Source organism: Oryctolagus cuniculus, chromosome 11 (genome assembly GCF_964237555.1).
Source record: "Oryctolagus cuniculus chromosome 11, mOryCun1.1, whole genome shotgun sequence".
Taxonomy (NCBI): domain Eukaryota; kingdom Metazoa; phylum Chordata; class Mammalia; order Lagomorpha; family Leporidae; genus Oryctolagus; species Oryctolagus cuniculus.
The window spans coordinates 13,335,487-13,361,465 of NC_091442.1; the positions used below are offsets into that span (position 1 = coordinate 13,335,487).

General features: G+C 48.0%; 1 protein-coding gene and 1 long non-coding RNA gene across 5 annotated transcripts in view; one reads left to right on the forward strand and one right to left on the reverse strand.

Annotated features, from left to right (window-relative positions):
* Positions 1 to 1,494: 1,494 nt before the first annotated feature.
* LOC127490942 (uncharacterized) lies at positions 1,495 to 14,599 on the reverse strand. The gene is made up of 3 exons (XR_007919303.2): positions 10,958 to 14,599; positions 4,254 to 8,646; positions 1,495 to 2,231 (listed from the first exon to the last, which is right to left on the reverse strand). It is a non-coding gene; the product is annotated as an uncharacterized lncRNA (long non-coding RNA).
* A 77-nt stretch (positions 14,600 to 14,676) lies between these two features.
* NCOA5 (nuclear receptor coactivator 5) overlaps positions 14,677 to 25,979 on the forward strand; it is a 34,996-nt gene continuing 23,693 nt past the window's right edge. Inside the window, exons 1-2 of one of the 4 annotated variants that reach the window (XM_051844982.2) lie at positions 14,700 to 14,830; positions 23,454 to 24,229. The gene's annotated coding sequence lies outside the window, so the exon portion shown is untranslated. Of the gene's footprint in view, positions 14,831 to 23,453; positions 24,230 to 25,979 lie in introns of all 4 variants that reach the window. The other 3 variants (XM_002721198.5, XM_008274783.4, XM_051844983.2) reach the window with 3 other exon arrangements.

The following is a 25,979-nucleotide window of genomic DNA, read 5'->3' on the forward strand; positions in this document are numbered from 1 at the left end:
TTAGGAGGTAACAGAAAAAGTCTCCTCCCATCCCATTATACAGCTTCTTAATGGATGTAATTCAAGAAGAGACATATGCAGTCCTACGGGAGGGAGTACCATGCTAACACACCACGCCCAGCAAGCTCACCGAGCACTCTGTGGTGGCATAGTTCTAAGTGGTGTGCCTATGTCTACGCATGTGCATGCACGCTGATCTTCTGCGGTGGGTACTGTTACCATTCCACTGCTACAAGGGAGCAGACCAAGGTGAGAGGAGGTTGATGGCATGTCCAAGGTCACCTGGTTAGTGGGCAGCCAGGATCTCAACCCAGGTTGTCCAAACCCACAGTCTGTGCTCCCAGCTCTACCATACCATGATCCAATGGCCTGGTCATCTGAGTAGTATAAACAAAATTCATTTACTTCACTGAAGAAAATCTCCTTTAAATAGTTTCAAGTGCATTTCACATGTTTCTGGCAACAGAATGGCGAAAAATCTTCCATTTGGATCAATAATCATTGAAACAACAGTGAATTGAGATATTGTAACCCCCCCTAGAAAAGAATGTCATCTGATGGGGGCCAGCGCTGTGGCACAGTGGGTTAACGTCCTGGCCTGAAGAGCCAGCATCCCATATGGGTGCCGGTTTCAGACCCAGCTGCTCCACTTCTGATCCAGCTCTCTACTATGGTCTGGGAAAGCAGTAGAAATGGCCCAAGTCCTTGAGTCCTTGTACCCGTGTGGGAGACCCAGAGGAAGTTCCCGGCTCTTGGTTTCGGATTGGCACAGCTCCAGCCATTGCTGCCAATCGGGGATTGAACCAGCGGATGGAAGACCTCTCTCTCTCTCTCTCTCTCTCTCTCTGCCTCTGCTCTCTCTATGTAACTCTGACTTCCAAATAAATAAATATTTTTTAAAAAAAAGAATGTCATATGATACACAAGAGACACAAAAAATGGTCTTGGGGAGCTATTCTGTGTTGGGATAGCTCGGGGAGAGAAGGAATCTAATTAATCTAATATCACCAAAGATGAGACCTCAGCCATCGAAATCATTTTTAATTGGATTAAAGATCTAATTATTAAAAAGGAAAAAGTAAGCCATGACAAAATTGGAAAAGGAAACAACTATTCTTATTAGGCTTTCTGGGAAGAAGAAAGTTTAAAGTCAAAAATGGATCAGAGGGGGCCGTCAGTGCCGGCATCCCACATGGAGGCCAGTTCAAGTCCCAGCTGCTCCATTTCCCATCCAGCTCTCTGCTATGGTCTGGGAAAGCAGTGGAAGATGACCTAGGTCCTTGGGCCTCTGCACCCGCTTGGGAGACCTGGAAGAAGCTCCTGGCTCCTGGCTTCAGATCAACCCAGCTCCAGCCATTGCGGCCATCTAGGGAGTGAACCAGTGGATGGAAGACCTCTCTCTTTCTCTCTCTCTCTCTCTCTCTCTCTCTCTCTCTCTGCATCTGCTTCTCTGTAGCTGTGCCTTTCAAATAAATAAATAAATAAATCTTTTTTAAAAATGGATCTGAATGGCATTATTCTTTCTGAGGGCTCTTGGGGACAATCGGGTTTCTTGCCTTTTCCAGTTCCAGGAGGCTGCCTGCCTTCCTTGCCTTATGGACGTCTCCAAACTAGCAGTGTAGCATCTTCCATCCTTCCAATCATCGCATCTCCTTTTCTCTCAGCCTCCTACCTCTCCCTTATAAGGATGCCTGTGACCACAGTGGGGCCACCTGCCGTCTCCTCATCTCAGGATCATGTTCTTGTTGCCGTGGGAAGGTGGCCGGGTCGCAGCCTCCAGGGATTAGGACACAGACATTTTGGAGGGGTCATTATGCTGATGATCACAGCTGTACAAAGTTATACTGAAACAGGTGTGTGTTACATTGGCCAGGCTCCAAACCAGGTGACCCCGCCAGAGAGCTCTCTGATGGCTGGGAAGGACTTCGTGGTGGACACTCCGGAGTTCCCTGAGCCACCTCTTTCACTGTACAACAGCAGCAGCACTCCCGTTCAGATCCATTTTGTTTAAGGAACATTTCCTTGAGATTTCAGCTCTGTTGGCAATTACTAGGAACTCAATACCATCACCAAAAAAGTGCCTTTCACTCCCCCCCATTCCAATGTCCTGGGGCCCCAGGACTTAGTGATCAGCTTCCAGTGACATTTGTTCCACCTGTGAACAGCGCAGTCCGTGAGAACATAAGAGCCTCTGCTTTCTAGGAAGAGTCTAGGAAACAGTGAACGAAAATCTGTAAAAGACACAAACCATGATGTCAATACATGCCCTGGAGAAGATGAGCTCTACGAGCTTATGAGCCCGCGCACTGAGCCAGCTGTGATTCCAGGGGCTTTACGCGTGACCCCCGCTATCTCGTCTCAACTACCTTACTTCACACTTGTCACAGGTGCAGGGATGCGAAAGAACAAACCCGAGTTTGCCCAGCTGGGAAGCGGCGGAGCAGAGACATGAACATAGACCCTGCTAATTCCAACTTGTGCTCTGATCCACCAAGACTTCAAGCGGCAAGTTCCCCCCAGTAAACTGAAACCTGTAGTTTTGCAAGACAAACCAGGGAAGTCCAGGCAGGGCAGCACAGGCGGGCCCTGGTGGGTTGTGAAGCTTGCTAAGTGGAGCTGCAGTGCCTCCGGCCTGGCTCTCCACGCCGCTGTCCTCTCCTCTCAGACATCACTGCTGGCTAAGACTCCCATGCAGAGCAGCAAGGAAGAATGTGAAATGTCTTGGCTTTATTTTGCTCGTGTAACCTCTTTGAGAATTGTGTGGGGAGCAAACCGGACTAGACTGAGTTGCTGGAATTAGGACTTATTCTATGCATCTGCTCTCCCACAATATGGCGCTGGGAGAGAAGTAAACAGCTTCCGCACAGCTGCCTCCAGTTCAACTAATAAACTGTAGGACTTGCTCCTGATTGGAGGAGAGCAGCGTACTCGGCGTGTGGGCAGCCGAGTTGGGATTGGCGGAGGAGGACTATAAAGGAGGAGAGAAACGGCATGCACCAGGAACATCTATGGGGAACATCTAAGGGAACCCGTGCAGCCCCCGAGAAAGCCGGCCGGCGGTGTGCCGCTCCCCTGCGGAAGTGGGGAATGCGGCCAGGGGGAACTGCCCTTCCACGGAGGTGGAAGGGATAGTAGCCAACCCGGGAAGAACCAGCAGCAAACCCGGGGAGGGCCGAGCAGACGAAAGAACAGCGCAGGGTCCTGTGTCGTTCCTCCACGAAGAGGGGGAGCGACAGAATTGAATATGAGAGATTAATTCCCCCACCTGGAAAAATGCAGGTATGCACATGAAGTTGCAGGGGATCCAGTTCAAAAGGATTTTCAGAAAAAACTACTACCTGGGAAGGACACAACATAACTTCTGCATATTCCAACCAAAAATGCGTAACCCGAATCTAACAATGAATAAACCTCGGATGAGCCCCAAATGCTGGTGCTCTTCAAAAATGTTAGGGTCAGCAAAGGGGAAGGCTGAAGAACTGATGTGATTCAGGGAGACTCACAAGATGTGAAAACTGACGGCAGCGTGCAACCCCAGACTAGATTCTGGGGAAGAAGGAGAAGGGGGAGGGGGAAAAGGAGAGGGAGGGAGAGGAAGAGGAGAAGAAAGGAGAGGGGAGAGGAAGAGGAAGGAGGGCTAGGGGCGAGGACGAGGGTCGGGGAAGACGAAGGTTGTAATGGAGATAATGGCAGGAGGAGGAGGGGAGGAAGGAGCTGCATTCAGGATCTCTGTTGTACTGTTTTTGCAACTCTGCTGTAAGTCTGAAATTACTTGAAAAATCATTTTTTTTTAAATCTGAAGTATAGAGCCAAGTGTTCCATTGTGTAGTACATGAGGACTGCACTTAACCTGTGTTCTGTCCAAGCACTGAGCGCCTCTCCACCTACAGAGAGGCGCTGAGAGATCTTAGGAGGTAATCAGCGGAGCAGAACGGCAAGATGTTCCTAAACTGTGAGTGCAGAACAACCCGGCGCCAAGAGCCCAAGTCACTCATCTCCAGGGTTCTGTGGCCTGGAGCACGTTATGTAAGCTCTCTCTGCTTCAACTGACTCATTATTAAGTGGACATCATCACAGTATTTACCAGGGAGACTGTCTATAGGACACTGGGAAAGGAACTCCTAAGTAAGACACAGTGTGCCATAAACCATAATGACTACATTAAAATGTAAAACTTTTAAATGAGGAGGTGCCATTAACAAAGTGAAGAAACAAACTACAGAGAGAGAGAGAGGAAAGAAACAACAACCTACCCTCAGCGTGAAATCAGTCTCCAAAGTATGCAAAGAATTGCTCGGGATTAATAAAAGCATACAGAAACCCAGCAGAAAAATGAGCCAGAAACATCAACAGTCATTCCCAAAGGAAGAAACCGGAGCAGCCTGCAAGATAAGATGCTCAATATCACTATTTTGAGGGAAATTACAGTTAAAACAAGAAAGGTATCATCTTTTAAAATTTATTTATTTGAAAGTGAGAGCTACACAGAGAAAGCAGGAGAGGCAGAGAGAGAGAGAGAGAGAGAGAGAGAGAGAGAGAGAGAGAGAGATCTTCCATCCTATGGTTAACTCCCCAATTGGCCACAACAGCCAGAGCTAAGTCGATCTGAAGCCAGTAACTAGGAGTTTTCTCTGGGTGTTTCCACGCAGGTGCAGGGGACCAAGCCATCTTCTAATGCTTTCCCAGGCCATAGCAGACAGCTGGATCAGAAGTGGAGCAGCCGCGTAATGAACCAGCGCCCATATGGGATGCTGGCACTGCAGGCGGCGGCTATACCTGCTATGCCACAGCGATGGTCCCCACAGATATCATTTTTACCAGCATGAGGCTAAAATAAACAAATGAACAAAGTCTGAAGATGTCAAAAGTTGGATCAGATATTTAGAAATGGTACTTCTTAAAAAACAAACAAACAAAAAAAGATGTTTTGGGGCTGGTGCTGTGGTGCAGCGGCTTACCGCCCTGGCCTGAAGCACTGGCATCCCATATGGGTGCCAGTTTGAGACCCAGCTGCTCCATTTCCTATCCAGCTCTCTGCTATGCAAGTTCTTGGGCCCCTGCACCCATGTGGGAGCCCTGGAAGAAGCTCCTGGCTCCTGGCTTTGGATTGGCGCAGCTCTGGCCATTGCGGCCAACTGGGGAGTGAACCAAAGGATGGAAAAACTCTCTCTCTCTACCTCTCCTCTCTCTCTGTGTAACTCTGACTTTCAAATAAATAAATAAATGTTAAAAAATGTTTTATTTATTTGAAAGGCGGAGTAAAAGAGAGAGGCAGAGATACACAGAGAGGGAGAAAGAAATCTTTCATCCACTGGTTCACTCCCCACATGGCCCCAACAAAGCCAGGAGCCTGGAACTCCATCCTAGTCTCCCATGTGGGTGGTAGGTGGGCCATCTCCTGCTGTTTTCCCAAGTGCATTAGCAGGGAGTGGATTGGAAGTGGAGCAGCCGAGACTCAAATTGGAGCTCAGATGTGCAACGCTTGTATTGCAGCCTGCAGCTTAACCCGCTGTGCCACAACACGGGTACCAGAAACAGTACTTCTTATAACTGCCTGAAGTTGCATGCCTCTTTAATATTTCTTTGGAGACTAATCTTTGCTAAACCTTGTGAAGTTCAAGATATGAACTAATACGAAGTCAGCAGTCCCACTCCTAAGCGTGCACCCTGGAAAGTGCTGGCATTTCTACCCAAGGAGGGAAGTACAAGCATGTTCAATGCAGCGTTATCTGTAAGCAAACGAAAAACAGCTAACTGTGGCTGGCTCACACTGTCCAACGCCAGACAGCAAGCAAAACAAATAAATTAGAGCAGTGGTTCTCAAAGATTAAGGTGTATCAGGATCACCAGGAGAGCTGGGGAAAGGACAGTTGGTGGCTGGATCTATACGGACACTTTCTGATTTAAACGGATCTTCAGTGGGGCACCAGAAATGGCGGGCCCCTGCACCCACGTAGGAGACCCGGACGAAGCTACTGGCTCCTGGCTTCGGCCTGGCCCAGCCCTGGTGATTAGTTGCAGCCGTTTGAGGAGGAGTGAACCAGCAGGTGGAAGATCTTTCTCTTCTCTCTCTGTCTCTCCCTCTTTCACTGTAACTCTTTCAAATAAATAAATAAATCTTTTCAAAAATTAAAAATAATCAAATTTTGAAAGATATACAAAACATAGTGAAACACAGGAAACAAGGCTATACAGTTTATGGAAGCATATATGTATGATAAAAGTACAAATATAGGGGTCAGTGTTGTGGCACCCTGGGTTAAGCCCCCACCTGCCATGCCAGCATCCCATATGAGTGCCAGTTTGAGTCTCAGCTGCTTCACTTTCAATCCAGCTCCCTGCTGATGCACCTGGAAAAGCAGCGGAAGATGGCCCAGGTACTTGATCACCTGCCACCCACATGGGAGACCCAGATGGAATTCCTGGTTCCTGAGCCTGGCTCAACCCTAGCCATTGTGGCCAGTTGAGGGCTGAATCAGTGGGTGGAAAATCTCTCTCTCTCTCTCTAACTGTGCCTTTCAAATAAATAAATATTTTAAAAAGTAAAAATAAGAAAATACAAATATAATATACATGGGGATGTATTTCAGGACTGTGATTACCTCTGGTGGTGGGGGACAGGAAGAAGAGGGGGGTCCCGTTCTTGGCTGATTCTCTAATCCTTTCATTTCCAAACAAATTGGCAAAAGCATTTACATTTATCTAATCACAGCAGTGAGTGGAAAGGTATGCACTGTATCATTTTATGCACTTTAATGCAAGATTCAAATGTTAAAGATTTTTTTAAGATTTATTTGAAAGTCAGAGTTACACAGAAAGAGTACAGGCAGAGAGAGAGGTCTTCCATCCAATGGTTCACTCCCCAACTGGCTGCAACAGCTGGAGCTGCGCCGATCCAAAGCCAGAAGCTTCTTCCGGGTCTCCCATGCGGGTGCAGGGGCCTAAGGACTTGGGCCATTTCTACTGCTTTCCCAGGCCATGGCAGAGAGCTGGATCGGAAGTAGAGCAGCCAGGTCTTGAACCGGTGCCCATATAGGATGCTGGCACTGCAGGCCAGGGTGTTAACCCACTCTGCCACCATGCCGGCCCCCTGTTAAAGATTTTTAAAAAGAGAAAAGGGGCAGGGATTCAGCCTAACAGTTAGGACCCTTGTTAAGACACCCGCCTCCCACATCAGCGTCCTGGGTTTGATACCAGATTCCAGCTCCCGATTCCAGTTTCCTGCTAATGTGCACCTGGGAGGCAGCAGTGAAGGCTAAAGTAATTGGGTTCCTGTTTCCCACACAGGAGACTGGGATTGCATTCCTGTCTCCTTAGTTTGGCTCCAGCCCAGCACTGGCTGTTGTTGGCCTTTGGGGAGTGAACTAGCAGATGGGAGCTCTCTCTTTCTATTTCTCTGCCTCCCCAATAAAGGAAATTAATCAAATAATAATAATAAACAAATTAAAAGGTATTCAAAAAAGTAAGAGAATTAATTCAACAAATAACCGAAAGGGTACAGCTTTGTGGAATGAACATCAAAGAGGGGAACCAAGTGTCTTGGGCAGCTTGGGCAGCTCTAACAGAACACCGTAAACCAGGTGGCTTAAAGAACATTTATTTGTCACAACTCTAAAGGCTGGGAAGTTGGGGATCAACGTGTGAGCAGATTCGGTGCCTGGTGAGGACCCTCCTCCTAGCCTGTAGGTGAAGGGGGGAGGGGAAGAGAGGAGAAAGGAGGGGAGGAAAGGAGAGGGGAAGGCAGGGGAGAGTTGTGATTGCTGCTTCCTGTTATAGGGACTCTACCTTCGCACGTCATCCAAACCTAATTACTTCCCAAAGGCCTTCCTTCTAAATAGCATCTCCCTGGGGATTAAGGCTCAACATGTGAACTGAGGGTGAGGAGAAATACATATTCACCAAGGAAAGAGACAGAGGATTCCGGACTGAATCAAGTGTGGTTCTTACCTTACCGAACAAAAGAATATCAGGAAGGCAGATGAACCCACAAAACCCTGAGATGTCTCACCGATCCCCTAGAGTGAGTGACTATCCTGGGAAAAAGTAAAGAAGAACAGCTGGGATCAGACACGCCTACTGCCTCCAGGGGCTCTCAGCAGAGGGTGGAAAACCACCCAGCTCCCATTTTCCTGGGCCCATGATGCATTGCAGCAGCACTTTGAACGCCACCAAATCTGCTCAAAGGCTCCGGACACCCCTGTTTTGGTGGAGTGCATCTGGGAACGCCGTTCCTCCGAGTCTCTGAAGCAAGCGCTGAGCCCAGGTCTGTACCAAAGGTGCACACAGCCCCAGCACAGCTCTTCCCTTCCACCTCGAAATATCTAACAGTGCGCAAAACAATGAAGACGCGCCCAAAGGTTCTGAAAGAAAGTGCACTCCAAAAGTTTACAAAGTCAGGTCACCATTCAATTATAAATACAGCAGGCAGATATAAGCATGCACTACAGAACCCATGGAACATAACTCGCATGGGCCTTCCTTGAGCAGAGCAATGAACATCAGACAATAAGCTAAATAAGCGCTCCAGCTCTGACCTCTCAGTAAACCCATTGGCTGTGAACAACCTAAGCATCAGGGTCCCCTGGTCCACAAACAGTTGGTCAGGCTGTTTATTTCTGAGCATCAATTGCTTCCCAGATACTCTACCTGTGTGGGGAGCAATCCGGACTGGACTAAGTTACTGAAATTAACTTATTCTATGCATCTGCTCTCCCACAACATGGCGTTGGGAGAGAAGTAAACAGCTTCCGCACAGCTGCCTCCAGTTCAACTAATAAACTGTAGGACTTGCTCCTGATTGGAGAGCAGTGTACTTGGCATGTGGGCAGCCGAGTTGGGATTGGCGGAGGAGGACTATAAAGGAGGAGAGAGACGGCATGCACCGGGAACATCTATGGGGAACATCTAAGGGAACCCGTGCAGCCCCCGAGAAAGCCGGCCGGCGGTGTGCCGCTCCCCTGCGGAAGTGGGGAATGTGGCCAGGGGGAACTGCCCTTCCACGGAGGTGGAAGGGATAGTAGCCAACCCGGGAAGAACCAGCAGCAAACCCGGGGAGGGCCGAGCAGACGAAAGAACAGCGCAGGGTCCTGTGTTGCTCCTCCACGAAGACGGGGAGCGACATAATGGTGCCGTGACTCGGATAGGAAACCTGACTCGGATAGGAAACTTAGGACGGATATGAAACTTAGGAGGGAAGAAACGGGAAGAACTAGGGAAAATATCGGAGAGAGAAACTAGCAAACAGCCTAGGGAAAATATCGGAGGGAGAGACTAGCAAACAGCCTAGGGAAAAGCCGGACGAAAAAGGAGCCGGAAGAAGCTATTGAAAGCCTAGGCATAGACTCGGATACGGACTACGGGGGGAAGCTGGGAGAAATCTCTAAGGTCGAAAGCGAAAGTGAAAGCTAGAACAAACAGACTCGGACGCGGACTGTGGGGAGAGGCCAGGAGAAATGAGGGAGGAATATCGTTGGAGGAAAGTTTGGGGAAACATACCGGGTAGAGAAAAATGTTAGGGAAATTGAAGCCGTGGGGGGCAGGCCAAGGTGGACACGAAAGCCACTTTGGGATTCTCAAGTTAGCCCGGGAATAGGGGGCGAAAAGTTGAAACCAGAAGCTGAAACGTGAGCCAGGTTGGGATCCGTCTGATTAGCCCGGGGAGCAAAGGACGGGAAGCCAAACCGTGGGGCGGAGACGTACGCTGGGTTGAATTCGCCAGGCTAGCCCGGGGAACTTAGATTGAATGCTAGTGGCGGACACGTAAGCTACGCTGTGTTACTCGCGGAAGCCGCCGCGTGCAGAGAGAGCACGGGGCGTGAATAGATAGGGAACGGGGCTGGCGTAGGCCGTGGTTCAGACGCGAAAGGGTTAAGCGTGGAGACCGGGGAGCGCGCGAAGCCGAGCCGCGCAAAGCCGGGAAGCTGCGCAGATGAGAGAGGCGCGCGGGCTGAAGCGGCGCAGAGCCGGGAACCCGCCGGCGGGGCGAGGTGCCGGAAAGCCGCAGGGATAAGAGAAACAGAAGTTTGGAAGTGGAGTGAGAGAAATGGGAATGTTGGCAGACAGAAGTAAAATGGGAGGAATAGGAATGCCCGGAGATAGAGAAATAGAGAAATAGAAAGGCCTCCCCTCAACATGGCAACGAGAAAGTTTGGATTCGGTCTGCCTGATTAAGTGAGGCGATGAGCACCTGGGCGGCTAGCAGCTTGTGCGCCGCAGGTCACCGAAGACGGGCACGAATTAACATCAGTAAGGCTTCCCCACAATACAACCATTAGGAGGCTTGGATTCGGTCTGCCTAATTAAGGCGGTAAGCGCCAGCAAGCAGCTCGACCAGAGTATGAGCTGCAGGTCACCGAAGATAGGCACAAACCAACACTAATAAGTCTCCCCCACAATACGGCAATGAGAAGGCTTGGATTCGGTTTGCCTGATAGGACTTGTAAGAGCCTGTGGCAACTCTAGCAAGTAGAGCAGAGTGTGTGCCGCGGGACACCGAATCCGGACTGGACTAAGTTACTGAAATTAACTTATTCTATGCATCTGCTCTCCCACAACATGGCGTTGGGAGAGAAGTAAACAGCTTCCGCACAGCTGCCTCCAGTTCAACTAATAAACTGTAGGACTTGCTCCTGATTGGAGAGCAGCGTACTCGGCGTGTGGGCAGCCGAGTTGGGATTGGCGGAGGAGGACTATAAAGGAGGAGAGAGACGGCATGCACCGGGAACATCTATGGGGAACATCTAAGGGAACCCGTGCAGCCCCCGAGAAAGCCGGCCGGCGGTGTGCCGCTCCCCTGCGGAAGTGGGGAATGTGGCCAGGGGGAACTGCCCTTCCACGGAGGTGGAAGGGATAGTAGCCAACCCGGGAAGAACCAGCAGCAAACCCGGGGAGGGCCGAGCAGACGAAAGAACAGCGCAGGGTCCTGTGTTGCTCCTCCACGAAGACGGGGAGCGACAACCTGCGTGTTCTCTTTAATTCTTTTTTTAAATTTTTTTTATTTATTTGAAAGTCAGAGTTACACAGAGAGAAAAGGAGAGGCAGCGAGAGAAAGAGGTCTTCCATCCTCTGGTTCACTCCCCAATTGGCTGCAATGGCTGGAGCTGCACCGATTTGAATCCAGGAGCCAGGAGCTTCCTCCGGGTGTTCCCATGTGGGTGCAGGGGCCCAAGGACTTGGGCCATCTTCTACTGCTTTCCCAGGCCATAGCAGAGAGCTGGATTGGAAGTGGAGCAACCGGGCCTTGAACCGGCGCCCATAAGGGATGCTGGCACCGCAGGTGGCAGCTTTACCCGCTATGTTACAGCATTGGTCCCCTTTTTAGTTCTTACAATGACCTGTGATTAAAATGTTATCATCCCTGTTCCCAAGATAGATACCTGTGGCTTGGCTGAAATTCTATGAAAGCATGAATCACCTATTTCTTGTTTATCATATGTCCCTTGAACCTTGACCAGTAAACTGAGTCGGTACTCAATAAATACTGAATGTGGGAAAGAAGATGGGGTGGGACAGGCATCTGGGCACAGCAGTTGAAACCATTGCCTGCGATACCAGCATCCCATACGAGTGCAGGTTCAAGTCCAGGCTGCTCCATTCCAGCTCCCTGCTAATGCACTTGGGCAAGCAGCAGCAGATGGCCTAAGTACTTCAGCCCTTGCCATCCATTTGGAAGACCTGGATGGAGTTCCAGGCTTCTGGCTTCAGCCTGGCTCAGCCATTGGGAGTGAACCATCACATGAAAGCTATCTCCCCACCCCTCCACCCCCATTAACTCTGCCTTCAAATAAATAAAATGAATCTTTTAAAAAAGACAGAAACTCACATAGCTATTAAAGAACAGAGCCAAGATCTGAACCAAAATCATTTGACCCCCCCCAAAGCTTTAATTCACTGCTTCTGTAAAAATTTTCATCAAGGTATACTTTACATACAGTAAAACACCCAGTCTTAAACACACAGCTCTTTGCATGTTTCTGTATATGTTCCATGTAACCATTATGGGATCAAAATAAAGAACACTTTTGTCCCCCTAAAAAGTTCCGTCCAGCTTCTTTCCAGTTTATATATCATCCTATCAGTGCACCACTGCTCTGACTTCTATCACCACCGCTTTGATTTGACCAAAGCGCTCTTAAATACCTCTCCTGATATATACAAAGTGTTCGTGAGAGTACCAGGGTCCTTTACAAAGTTCGTGGGAAAATAAAATTAAAAGGTAAGTTTAGGTGTGGGTGTTGTGGGCTTAGGAGGTCTGCAATCCCATAGCAGAGTGCCAGGCCCAGCCACTCCGCCTTTGATCCAGCTCCCTGCTAACGAGCCTGGGAAGCAGCAGATGATGGCTCAAGTACTTGAGTTCCTGCCACTCACATGGGAGACCTGGTTGGAGTTCCTGGGTCTTAGCTTCAGGATGGCCCAGCCCTGGCTGTTGTAGGCACTTGGGGAGTGAACCAGTAGATGGAAGGTGTGTGTGTGTGTGTGTGTGTGTGCGTGCACGTGCACACATGTCTCCCTCACACTGTCACACTGTGTTTCAAATAAATAAATAAAACTTTAGAAAGAAGTTTATTTTGGTGCAAAATATTTGAAATGCATGCATACAAGAAGTCTTCAATATATTCACAGAAAATGCAAATTAAGAAAAAAATAAACTTATCTTTCTCTACCTCCCAACATGTGCCTTAGCAGGCACCTGGAGTGAAAGGTGAAGCAAGACTCAATCCCAGGCACTGATACGGGATATGGAGTGAACAAATACCAGCTTGTATCTCTGTCTCTCTCTAAGATTTAGTTCATTTATTTGAAAGGCAGAATGGCAGAGATAGAGAGAGAGAGAGAGAGAGAGAGAGAGAGAGAGTGAGTTAGTTTCCTGTCTGCTGGTTCACTCTCCAAATGACTGCTATGGCTGATCCAAAGCCAGGAGCTTCCTCCTGGTCTCCCATGCAGGTGCAGGGGCCCAAGCACCCAGGCCATCTCCTACTGCCTTCCCAGGCCATCAGCAGGGAGCTGGGATTTGAACCAGTGCCCATATGGGATGCTGGCACCGCGGGCAGATGCTTAACCTATTACGGCGGCCCCAGTGTTCCCCATTTTGTAACGCAAACATATAAATGGAAAGGCACCAAGTTCTGAGCACTTGCCTGTGTACATGACTCTCTCCTTAGAGAATTCACTTGCTCTTCTGTCACAAAACACTCGTCGCACATCATATTACAATTTGCTCGTTGCTTACAATTCTGATAGGTTGTAAGCTCTCTGATGACGAGGGCCTTGTCTGTCTTATGCTCCACCACCTACAAACCCTGCACATAGCAAGCACTCCTTCGACGCTTCCTAATGAGTCAGTGAATACAGCCTTAGGCTTACGTCCACTGCCCAACTCAAGCGCAGGATTAAGGAGCTGCCATAAACCCCTAAAACCAACAGTGTTTTGCCTTTAGTGCCATGATCTTAACGATCTAATTTGCATGATTCTTCACAGAGTTTCCTAGTCTTATACCTGTCTCATTCCGAAAGGAATGAGAGTAAGGAATGAGATGCAGACTTCGTGTCTGCGTCTCTAACAGTCTCATGAAGTAGGAATTGTGGTAACCACTGTGCCTGTGAGTAAACCGGGTTCCAGAGACAGCTCTGAGAAGTCCCGTTTCTCCCCATCACAGCATTCTCAGTGTGCGTCGACGGACTCAAATGTGGTTACACGCCTAACCCTATCTTTCCGACAGACCGCAGTCTCCAAGACAGCCGAGCGGTGGGTGTGCATTTGCTCAGAACAGCGCCCAGCGAGCAGGTGCACGACCGTAAACCTTAGGGCGCGGTAACAAGCAGGTAGCGAACAGTCAGTGGGCAAATGAGGGTGGGAAGGCAGGTGTCAAAGACACCTAGCGCTTATATTCTGCGGCCACCGTTTCTACCCAGCTCGCACCATTCACAAGGAGAAAAGCTAGGACCCCATGGCGCCCGACGGGTTTCCCAGCTAAAGAAAAGCACCTCTCGACCCCGTAGCTCTGGCTGTGATGAATAGGGTGCGAGCAAATCCCATTCCCTGTGACAAATGCATTCTGTAGATTAAACGAACAACACAGCATTTCACGTGCTTCGTGGTCCGCAGTTACAGTCCAGGAAATTTGTTTTTGACGTTGAGTGAAGATTCTGGGAAGAAATAAATGACTCAAGGAGAACCTGTGGCTCTATCTCCCGAAGCCTTTTGCTTCCTGTCAGCGAAACGAATAGGGTACATGGCCTACTGAAATGTAGATTTAAGTGAAGCCCCTCCGCCGCCCCGCCGTTCTTTGTTCGGGGATCGGGATGTTGCGGGAGTCCAGCGCACACATCCGCAGACGTCTGGGGGACCGCGGTTTCGCGTTCGTTTTATGCAAGACTAAATCAGAGTATTGGGGGGGGGGGGTTGAAACGTGCTTTCTCCAGCGAGGCAGGAGCAAACGCACCCCGAACGCAGCAGCCTCGGCGGAAGTCCTCCGCCGCGGGGCTGGGGGCGGGGGGCACCAGGCGCGGGCCTATCTGCAGCTGAGGACGCCGTTGCTAGGCAACCCAACCGCCGCCAGAGAGCCGCTCCCCCGCCCTCATCGCCAAGGAGATCGACGCCCCAACTCAGCCCTGCCGTAAACCCTCGCGCTCGCGCGACACCGCCGCGCCTGCCGCTGCGTGCGCGCCCTCTGCCCCCATCTCCACTCTCCGCCCCGGCCGCCATTGCCTCGTGCCCGCGCCGGTCGGTTGGTGGCGCCTTTGTCCTACGGCGGGCAGGTGGGCTGAGGCGGAGGCAGCAGCGGCGGGCCTGAGGCGAAGGAGCGGCCGGGAGCCCGCCGCGCTGGTAGCGGTGAGTGCCGGGAAGCGGTGGCTGTCCGCCAAGGCTCGGGGCTGATGGGCAGGCGGTTTGTCGGGGGCCCGGGCCGGACGCGGACGCGGAGGCTGAGGCGGGAGGCCCGCTTGACGCGCGGCCGCGGCTGCTCCCCGGGTGCGCGCGGGGCTGCGCATGCCCGGTGCGGGGCGCGGCCGCTCTTGGCTTCCGTCAGGCCGAGGCCCTGCAGTCCCGGGGCGGGCTGAGGTGCACGGCCGCGGGGGCTGTGCGTGAGCCATCGGTCAGGAGCCTGCGAGGCTGCTCTGTAGGGTAGGACCGCACACCCCGCACCCGTTGTCCACACGGTCAGTCGTTCGCCTGCGGGGCCTCAGCGAGTCGGTGGCGCGGTGGGGATTCGAACCGGGCTCAGGCGGTCGGTCTCCCCGGCGCTGTCCGGGACGCGCAGCGCCGCGCGGCGTCCCCCCCCCCGGCCGCATCCTCGCGGAGTCTCCTTGTCGTGTGACACCCCCTCGTTTTATAGACGCGGACCCCGAGCCCGGAGACCGGGAGGAAACCGTGGCCGAGGCCACCGCGGAGCGAGCGACCGAGCCGGCGTCGGAACCTGCTGGCCCGGGGCTGGCCCGCCCCCCAGCCCCTCGCGTTGCCCCTTCGCTCCGCGTACCCCCTGTATGGCCACGGGCTTACCGAATGTTGAGTTTTACTCTTGAAACGGACTCTCTCTCTCTTTCTCCTGCTTAAATATGTTTAAGGCGGAAGCCGCGATCGCAAGCCATATAATGGAAGCCACTTCGTTTTCGAATGCATGAGAAATAAATAAATACCTGTCTATTCAAATCAACAGTGCGTCCTTGTTCCTCCTGGAGTTATTCTGCGTTCCACGCTGTGGGAGACGCTGCCCCAGGCGTGCGGGTTGATGGTCGTCCTGCTGGCTTGGGACCCTGCGGGAGGAGACTTGGTCTCGTAAGCGTCCTCGTTGTAAACTGGCCTCGGGATTGGCCGAGCAGTGCCCTGGCGCGCCGCCTCCGTGTTCTCCCAGCGCTGTGATGTGGCTGCCACCTGCGAGTGGGTTCCAGACAAGACGGCTCTGGAGACCTCCAGATGTACCCGCGGGTTCTGTACGAGCCAGGCGCGAGTGTGGACACTGAGCTGGGCTCGGCCCGTTGGAAGCCGTAGAGCGTGGTGGGCGTGGGGCATCTCTCGGCTGCTTCGCGTCCGTTTCCTCCATCGCGGTTCCCTTGCCGTCCCCTTAGCGCATCTGTCAGCTTCCACGCGTTCCCCGACGGTCTCTTGGCCTGAGACATCGGGACACTGGTTGTCCTTGGCGGATGTGCTGGGAGGAACCGTATCGCAAGGCTCTGTGGAAGGAGTTCTTCCAGGTGTAGGCTGCCGAGTGTTGATGCCTGTAAGCGCCGCGTCGGCGGGGTGTGGACGGGTTATAAGTTGATGGTCTGCTCATATACTTTACTTTTGTGAGTGTGAGAGCAAATGGACTTTAATCCACTCAAAGTCAGCTGATGTCATTCAAGTCTGCTCACTCCCCTAAACACATGCGCGTGCACACACACACACACACACACACGGTTAAAAAAATCCATATTCCTTTGGGATTGCTTTGGTGTGATCACAAGGTAGAATTTACAGAAGGCTAAGGTCGGTTTCTTCACATTTCTAAGTAGCAGTGAGTCAGAGAAGTGAGAATTTGGTTTTAATCAGGAGTCAGTGTCAGAACTCCAGCAAATGGGGCCTCTTCTACTAGCGCTGAAAACCCGAGAATACACGTCTTTTGGAAAGGCTTTTGAATTGGGGTGAGAAAAGGCTCGAGGGTTTGCAACTCAGTGGAATACCCGTTGCAGGCGCGCTCTGTCTGCGGCCTGCAGGTGGCGGTGCCTTTGCAGGCTCTCTACTGCTGTGAAGATTGTTGGAATTGAGCGGAAACACCTTTAAACGAGAGACAGGATGAGAACCTTTTGGAGGATGTATATTTACTTTTGTCCCCTTCAGCGTACTTTGTTCTCTTGTTTTTGACTCCCCACGTGAAGAATGAAGCTTCTGTTCCTGAACTCATTATTGGCAGTGGTAATAACAGCTAGCAGTGCGTGTGCTGAATTCCAGCTCATTTGCTCCTGCCAATCATGTTGTCAACTGGCATTGTTACATCTCTTCTGCAAATGAAATAATGGCTCACAGAGACTCGCTTTCTTGCCCAATTCATGTATTTTCTGGTAGAACACGTTCAGGATATTGGTGGAGAGGAAGGACAGGATATTGGTGGAGAGGAAGAAGCAGAACCGGACAGTGCTGAGGTGTGGTGGCGAGGGTCTGAAGGCGTCCGTGTGCTAACCTCGTCAGTGTAGATCCCCGTAAAGGGAAGGCCGGGTGCCTTTCCGCCGGTCTTGCTGTGGACATTTCGAGGCGGCAGTGTTCCCCCAGATGCACTATTCTTGGACCATACTCTTTGCTCCGAGTACCCTGTGATGTATTGATGATTTCTGTGTGTCTCTGAAACACGTGCCTCTGAAGCTCAATGCCAGCTTTCTAGTGCCAAAAGAATGGTTCTGTGAACAGCATACACGTTCCTCTGGACTATTCTGCATAAGCAGAGTTGAAGTAACCTGTCAACGAGTTAAGGGGCAGTGCCCAGTAGAAGTCACCCTCTGTGTACTGTCATTAGTGAGAGACATTAATGAAGGGACCAGGGTAAGGCCACTGGCTAAAGCCTCAGCACATTAGGGAAATATGAAGTATACTGACAGCTAAATATTTAATACCAGCAGGCCTGCTGCTTCTTAAATGGTGGTTTTATTAGTACCAGATATGAATATTTATAGGGCTGGTCATTTTCGTTCTTTATCTTATCACCAAAAAAATAAGAGCTGTTAGGTCAGCTAGGCCAGTTACTTTTATGTTAAGAAAGTAATAACTCTCTTAACAGTTGAAACTGTTCCAGATCATAGGACTCTTCCTTGTATCCCTTTATTTTATGTTTAAAGCATTGTTGACTTTTTAAAAGATTTATTTATTCTATTTATTTGAAAGGCAGAGAGAGAAAGAGGTCTTAATTCCACTGGTTCACTCCCCAAATGGCCACAACAGCTAGAGCTGAGCTGGTATGGAGCTAGGAGCCAGGAGCTTCTTCCAGGTCTCCTCTGCGGGTGCAGGGACCCAAGGACCTGGACCATCTTATATTGCTTTCCCAGGCCATAGCAGAGATTTGGATCGGAAGTGGAGCACCTGGGACTTGAACTGGAGCCCATATGGTATGCTGGCACTGCAGGCAGCAGCTTTACCACTTTACTCAATACGCCATAGTGCAGGCCCTGCATTGTTGACTTATAAAAAGACAGGACACCTTTAGGCAAGAATCCAGACAGCTTAAGTTGCAGTGGAAAATGGAGGTCATGTGTCTTTAGTTTTAGTGGTCCCTGGCTTGGGTCTAGAATGATTGAATTACTAAAGATTAGACTGATCCTGCAGCAAATGGGTGAGATTTTGAGAATTCTGGATTACAAATAATTTGGCTTTAAGTGAGTATACTTAACATTCATTGCAGTTAGAGATTGAAATGGCAATGACCTGTATTTAGGGTCAGAGAAAACACAAGGGATTTATTTTTAATCTTTTAAAATTATTATTGATATCCAAAAGACAAAAATTAGGGAAACATAATTTTCATAAAATGTTTAAACTTATAACTATTAATGTGTAACTGAACCTTTTGTAGCCTTTGGGAAACTTACCTTAGGACAGCATTTATTTAAGTCCGATACCCAAAAGCATCAATCACCAGAACAACTTGTTGGAAACACAGATTCTTAGAGTTCCCGGTCCCCCTCCCAATTTACTGGACTGTAGAAGTGGAACACTGGCAATCTGCCTTTTAAAAGCCACTCTGGTGGGTTATATGTATATTGGAAGTTTGAAAGCCCCTTACTCTGTCCATTTTAATGAGTTTTCATGGGAAATAAAATAATCTCATCACCACAGATTGCTGATGCAAATGAACAGTTCTGATTTATGGTTGCAATACATTAGTGGGTTTAAGTAAGACTTTATAAAATATTTTTGGTTTCATAGTTTGAACTAGTAGTAAAAGGAATAATTGGAACATCTGTGTGGCTTTTAGTATTTTACTGCCTTCCAGGGTGCTTTTACCTTCGTAAGCACAAAGACTTCATGGTCTGCATATTAATTTCAGAATTGCTCCACTTTGCTTTTAGTTGTGTGGATAGGAAATCCTATGTGTGACTGTTCTCCTTTGCCAAGAATTGTGTTTAGTTATGCCCCCACCAGCAAGACAGTACTGACAGCTCGGGTTTGCGGAATTGAGAGAGAACTTCACTCGGCAGTTTGCTGTCCCTAACCAGAGAAGAGGGTAACATGCTATCATTTTTCCTGCCTTTTTATAACTAGGTAGTTGGAAGAAGCTTAACTTCTCAGGATACTTCTAAATGTTCAATGAAACAAAAGAGTTGATGGAAGCACTGATAGGTCTAACGAACACTCCTGTAGTGAAGGGGGTCAGTGACCTCAGAATTGTCACAATTATCGTTGACTTTAGCACTCTAAAAACAGCAAAAAGAAATTTTAGAAAGCTTTAGCACTCTAGAAACTTGACTGATGGCTCCGTTTTCTCTGGAAATAGCAGTGTGCTTATACTTTTTGTACTATTAATATTTTTGTTGACTTTAGTCATTGCCATGATACTTTCTTTGTAACAGATTGTGAGTTATTTCCCCCATGAACACAGGGGTTTAGAGAGCTTTCAAAATGGGACATTTGTGTGTTTGTTGTTATATAGAAGCAGGAATACATAGCAATAAATAGATAATAGAGCCCTAAATATGTGCCAAGAATTACCTGAGAAATTTGCTAAAATACAGACTCCTAAGTTCAGTCCACAGATTCTGAAAGTTTGAGGCAGGACCTGGGACTCTGATTTTCAGCTCCCTTTCCAGGTGGTACTGAGGTGTCTTTATTAAGGAAATGTGATATAAGGAATGAAAGTTTTATTCTTTACATCTGTAAAGAGAAATAGGAAGTGTTTTAATGGACCTAGAGTTTTGGTTTTGCAAGATAAAAAAGTTGTGGAGATCCCTTGCACAATGGGATATTGAATTGTACCTGTAAAAATGAGCAAGGCATTGAATTTTATGTTATGGTTTTAACTATAGGGTTTTTATTTTTAATGTTGAAAAGTGAGGAAGGGTGGTTTGTAGTCTGTTTTCTGGAACAATGAATTGAAGTAATTGTTGGCTATTAATTACCAACTCCTCTAGCCATCAGTCCATTTTGTTAGAGTAAAATGATGACTGGATAAATGTTTTCTCCCACTTGTTCCCTTCAGTATCAAATCAGTGGTCCCTGAAGAAAATTTCTATAATGGGCAGTATCAGTGCTTTGATTGTCTTAAGTGTAAATACTCCCCTCCCCCTGTGGAGATAATATCCATACAGTAAATCTTCATTAATTTGACTTCATTGAGACTGTTTCTGACAGTTTAGTTCATAGCCTCCTAACAGACCCTGTTGCCACCTGTTTCTTCATTTTTCACAGGAATCTCAGTCAGGTCCAACTCTGGCTTCATCTTTCATTCTTCTCTTTCTTCCTCTTGCCCCCTTGTTCCCAGCACTAAAACTCCCTGTAGTTTTCCTAACTTACTATGTCCTTCAAAGCATTCCTTTACTTTGCATGAGTTAGGATGACCTTTTTCTTTTTCTTTAAATTTATTTATTTATTTGAAAGGTAGAGTGATAGAGAGAGGGCAAGACAGAGACAGAGATCTTCCATTTGCTGGTTCACTCCCCAAATAGCTGTAACAACTGGAACTGGGGTCAGCCCATCCTGGTCTCCCACTTGGGTAGCAAGGACCCAAGTACTTGGGCCATTTTCTGCTTTCCCAGGTGCATTAGCAGTGAGCTAGTTTGGAAGTGGAGCAGCCATTGCTACCAGCAAACTTCCTGGTACCCATATGGACATCAGCGTTGCCAGCAACAGCTTTACCCTCTGCGCCCCAACACCAGCCTCCTCCAACCTCTTTTTGATAACAGCTCCTCCTTATGCCTCAAGAGCCAGTGTAGATATTACCATTAGGCTTTCTTTCCCCCTCTCCCCTTCCCCCTCCTCTCCCCTCCCCTCCCCCTCAGGCGCACAGGTACCTTCTTGCCAGTTTGCTGTGTTCCTGCTCCTCTCCCCTTCTACACACGTACACAGGCCTCCGTTCTTCAGAGATGATAATGTCACCCACTTCAGATTATACTGTAACTACCTGAGAACTGTCCCTCTCTTTTATTAAATAGTGATCTCCTTTAAGTCAAGGACTTCAGCTGTATCGTTTCCACGTTATTAAAGGCCTAGTACCGTGTATGACACATAGGAGGCATTGGCAAATACTTGAATGGTGCATATGATGTACCGATTATAAGCTATCCTTTTCAAGATCATCATAGTTCTCCACTTGTACAGTTTAGTTAAACTTTCACCTGTTTTAAACAAACCCATATTTTGATATTTTTGTAGTTCAGATGTTTTTACTAGTTTATATTATCTCGACCTTTGGGAATCACAATTAGTGAGTTTTTTTCTCTTGGCTGATTTTCTCCTTGAATCAGCCTCAACATAGCTAACACAGGTAAAGTATCAATTTTTAAAAAAGATTTATTTGAAAGTGAGAGTTACACAAAGAGAGGAGAGGCGGAGAAAGGGAAAGGTCTTCCATCTGCTGGTTCACTCCCCAATGGGCCACAACGGCAGGAGCTGGGCTGATCCGAAGCCAGGAGCTTCCTCCAGGTCTCCCATGTGGGTGCAGGGGCCCAAGGATTTGGGCCATCCTCTACTGCTTTCCCAGGCCATGGCAGAGAGCTGGATCGGAAGTGGAGCAGCTGGAACTAGAACCAGTGCCCGTATGGGATGCCGGCACTGCAGGCGGTGGCCTTACCCGCCACACCACAGCGCCAGCCCCATAAAGTATCAGTTTTATCAAGAAGGAAATACAGGTTCAAAGGAATCTCTGTTGACTAAATTCCCCAGAGTGGGACTACAGTTCAGATTTGTTGATCCCCAGCTAAGTGCTCTTCTCGTTTAAAAGAACATTATATTGGGGGCCATGCTGTGGCATAGCAGGTAAAGCCACTGCCTGAAGTGCTGGCATTCCATATGGATGCCACTTCGAGTCACAGCTGCTCCACTTCCGATCCAACTCTCTACTATGCCCTGGGAAAGCAGTGGAAGATGACCCAAGTCCTTGGGTCCCTGCACCCATGTGGAGGACCGAAGAATCTCCTGGCTTTGGATCAGTGCAGCTCCAGCTGTTGCAGCCAATTGGGGAGTGAAGCAGCAGATGGAAGACCTCTCTCTGCCTCTCCTCTCTCTGTGTAACTCTGACTTTCAAATAAAAATAAATAAATCTTTAAAAGAACGTTATACTGGCCGGCGCCATGGCTCACTAGGCTAATCCTCCGCCTGTGGCGCCGGCACTCCAGGTTCTAGTCCCGGTTAGGGCACTGGTTCTGTCCCGGTTGCTCCTCTTCCAGTCCAGCTCTCTACTGTGGCCCAGGAAGACAGTGGAGGATGGCCCAAGTGCTTGGGCCCTGCACCCGCATGGGAGACCAGGAAGAAGCACCTGGCCCCTGGCTTTGGATCGGTGCAGCGCGCTAGCCGTAGCAGCCATTTAGGGGGTGAACCAATGGAAAAAGAAGACCTTTCTCTCTGTTCTCTCTCTCTCACTAACTCTGCCTGTCAAAAAAAAAAAAAAAAACCCTTTATATTAAGTGATATAAGCCAGGCACAGAAAGACAAAAGGCATTGTCTCACTTTTATGTGAAATCTGAAACAACTGGACTCACAGAAACAGAAATTAAACAGGCTGGGGAGAAGAGATGGAGAAATGGTGGTCAAAGGGAAAACCGTTGCAGTTAGGGACAGATGATAAGTGTGATGGATGTCCTAACTTAAGTTAGTTATTCTGTATTCTATGTATACATTATTATACCCACATAATTTTATATAGTTAATTTGTCAAATTATAATTAATTATAATATAAAATTATAATTTGTCAAAAGTAAATTTAAAAATTGAACTTTAAAAAAATATTTTTTATTTGACAGGTAGAGTTATAGACAGTGAGAGAGACAGAGAGAAAGGTCTTCCTCCCGTTGGTTGGTTCACTCCCCAAATGGCTGCTACAGCCGACACTGCACTGATCCGAAGCCAGGAACCAGGTGCTTCTTCCTGGCCTCCCATGCGGGTGCAGGGGCCCAAGCAGCTGGGCCATCCTCCACTGCACTCCTGGGCCACAATAGAGAGCTGGACTGGAAGAGGAGCAACCAGGACTAGAACCTGGCGCCCATATGGGATGCCGGCGCCGCAGGCTAAGGATTAACCAAGTGAGCCATGGCGCCGGCCCCAAAAGTTGAACTTTTAAAGACAAGTAAAGGAGGCAGAAAATTAAATGTTGATAGAGAATTTTTTTTCTAACGTAAGATGGGGAAGTTGATGGGAGTAAGGTATCAGTAGCAAAACCCGGAAACATTGTAGTTTGAAGTGATAAAAATTGGAGCAGTAAATAATTCAATATTCCACCCTATTAGGTATTTGTGGGGCATTTAAACATTGGAGTGTCTGATATAAACTGGTCTGTTTCAGGTTCCATCAGCATTTCATCTGGGAGTCCTCGGAGGATGTTCTTGAAGGGAAACCATATCTGTCCATTCCCTGTTGGAGGCAGCGTAGCATAATGTTTATGGACTTGAGTCTGACTCCCAGCTCTGCCCCCTGCTAATCATGTGTCTTCAGATAAGTCAGTTCCCCTAAACCTCAAATGTCCTCCTTTGCAAAAATGTTAATCGTGATAGTATGTCACTCTGAGTGTTGTAAAAGGATTGAATGAAATAGTGTGTATAATATTCTCAGTACAGGCCTGGATTTATTTATCTACTTAAAACATAAGTAACAGAGAGAGGGAGAGAGAAAAGTCTTCGGTCTGCTGGTTCACTCCCCAGATGGCTAAAACAGCCAGGGCTGTGCTAGGCTGAAGCTGGAAACCAGGAGCCTCATCTGGGTCTCCCATGTGGGTGGCAGAGGTCCAAGCACTTGGGCCATATTCCACTGCTTTTCCCAGGCCATTAGGAGGGAGCTGGATCAGAAGTGAAGCAGTGGGGACTTGAACTGGTGCCCATATGGAATGCCAGCATCACAGGCGGCAGCTTTACCAACTACACCATAGCGCCGGCCCTGGGAGTGTTATTCTAATGGAGTTTAAAGATATAATACATTCAGTTAGAGAATGAAGGAAACAATCAAATATGAGGGAATATGCAGTAAGTTTAAAGGGTTGATTTAGAAGCACAGCAAGCTCTCTCCTTCAGTACAATATCTCTGATGTTACAAAGTATCATCAAAATCATCTTCATAAATACAGTGTAAGTAAGAAGCCTTGTCATTTCCTTCCTGATTTGGGATTTGATATATGTCACCTGCTGTCTTATCAGGTGGCATCTTTGTTGTCATGTAATTCCAAATTAATAATCATTGATTGTTAGTTGATTTTCAGCTAAGCCTTATTGGGGAGTTTTATTACATTTGTAGTCCTTTATTAAAATTGTATAGGCTTCTGGTTTCTTTTAACAGGCAGTAGTGGTACTGTCACATTAAACAGTGTGGTTTTTACTGTCCCTTGTTGTTTTTAGTCTTTATTGTTTTCTGTTGTTGTAATAAAAATGGGCTTTAAGATAAAAAGTGTTTTTTTATGATGCTACAATTAAAAATAGGTAGAACAGAACAGTTCTTCATACTGTGAATGAAGCATGCATTTTTATCTGTAACATTACCCCAGGACCATTGTGTGAATCCTGTCTGGCATATTAGTCTAAAATAAATTTGTAGATTAGATATTGTGTCTTTGGAAGCTCTTCACTCTGTTCCCCTATGGTTTAAAATGGCTCTGCCACTATCTGTATTGCCTCGTGTTTTCTAGATTATTCTCCCTTTTTTCTTATATAAATCCTTTTTTTTAATATTTATTTATTTGAAAGAGTTACACATATGGAATGCTGGCCCTGCAAGCCACGCCGCAATGCCAGCCCCTATGTAAATCCTTCGAGTTGGTGCTATTTCTCTTGTGTACAGATTCTTTTTTTTTTTTTTTTAAGGTTTATTTATTTGAAAGGCAGAGTTAGGGAGAGAGAGGAGAGCTAGAGAGAATCCTCCACCCGCTGATTCACTCTCCAAATGGCCACAATGGCCAGGGTAATGCCAGGAGCCAGGAGCGTCTTCTGGTTCTCCCACGTCAGGGGCCCAGGGACTTGAGCCATCCCCCGCTGCTTTCCCAGGCACATTAGCAGAGGGCTGGATTGGAAGTAGGGCCACTGGGACTTGAACCAGTACCCATATGGGATGCCAGCTCTGCAGGCCATGGCTTAACCCTCTGCGCCACAGCAGCCCCCATGTGTACAAATTCTTAGCTAAAAGTGCTTTTAACTATTTCCAGAAGACTACTTGGAACTTACCAAAATGGGTAAGACACTGAGAGTGTGGCTTTTGGTCTTAGGGTCAGTTGGCCAGGATAAAATGGAAAGAAGCACCAAATTTTCTTCCCTTTTCTTTATAGAGGAATCAGTCCACCTCTGCTTGGAAAGACTCCCAGATTGCTGTGGTTCTCTTGTTGATTGACTTCTCACCAGTTGAAGCCCCCCCTATCTAATATCTGGAAAAACCTCTGAATTGTCTTCTCTAGTTGTGTTTCCCCTTCTCCTTTACATTAGCATCCTATTTTCTTGGTGTTGATTTTATATCTGTAAGGATTTAGGAAGAAAATCTGATTAAACTAATTTATACAAAAGCCTTTAGTCCCAGTATTTGCATTTTCAAAGAAAAACGTGTCCAAAGAACCTCCAAGTTGACAGATTTTCAAATTCTGTGACAAAAATCGGGATGGAGCAAGTTTTTCTTGACTCTGTACATCTTTACTCTCTATTGAGATCAGCCACCCAAAATTCTTTGTGTTTTTGTTACCTTCTCTTCCTCCTATAATTTCCAAAGTTCTATGTGCACATGTATTAGGGTTTTTTGTTGTTGTTGGGAGGAGGGGGATTGGTGGTAATGTATGTGATTATGTTTTCACAATTCTCACTGAAAACTCTGAACCCTATTCTAACCTGGACAGTCTTCTGG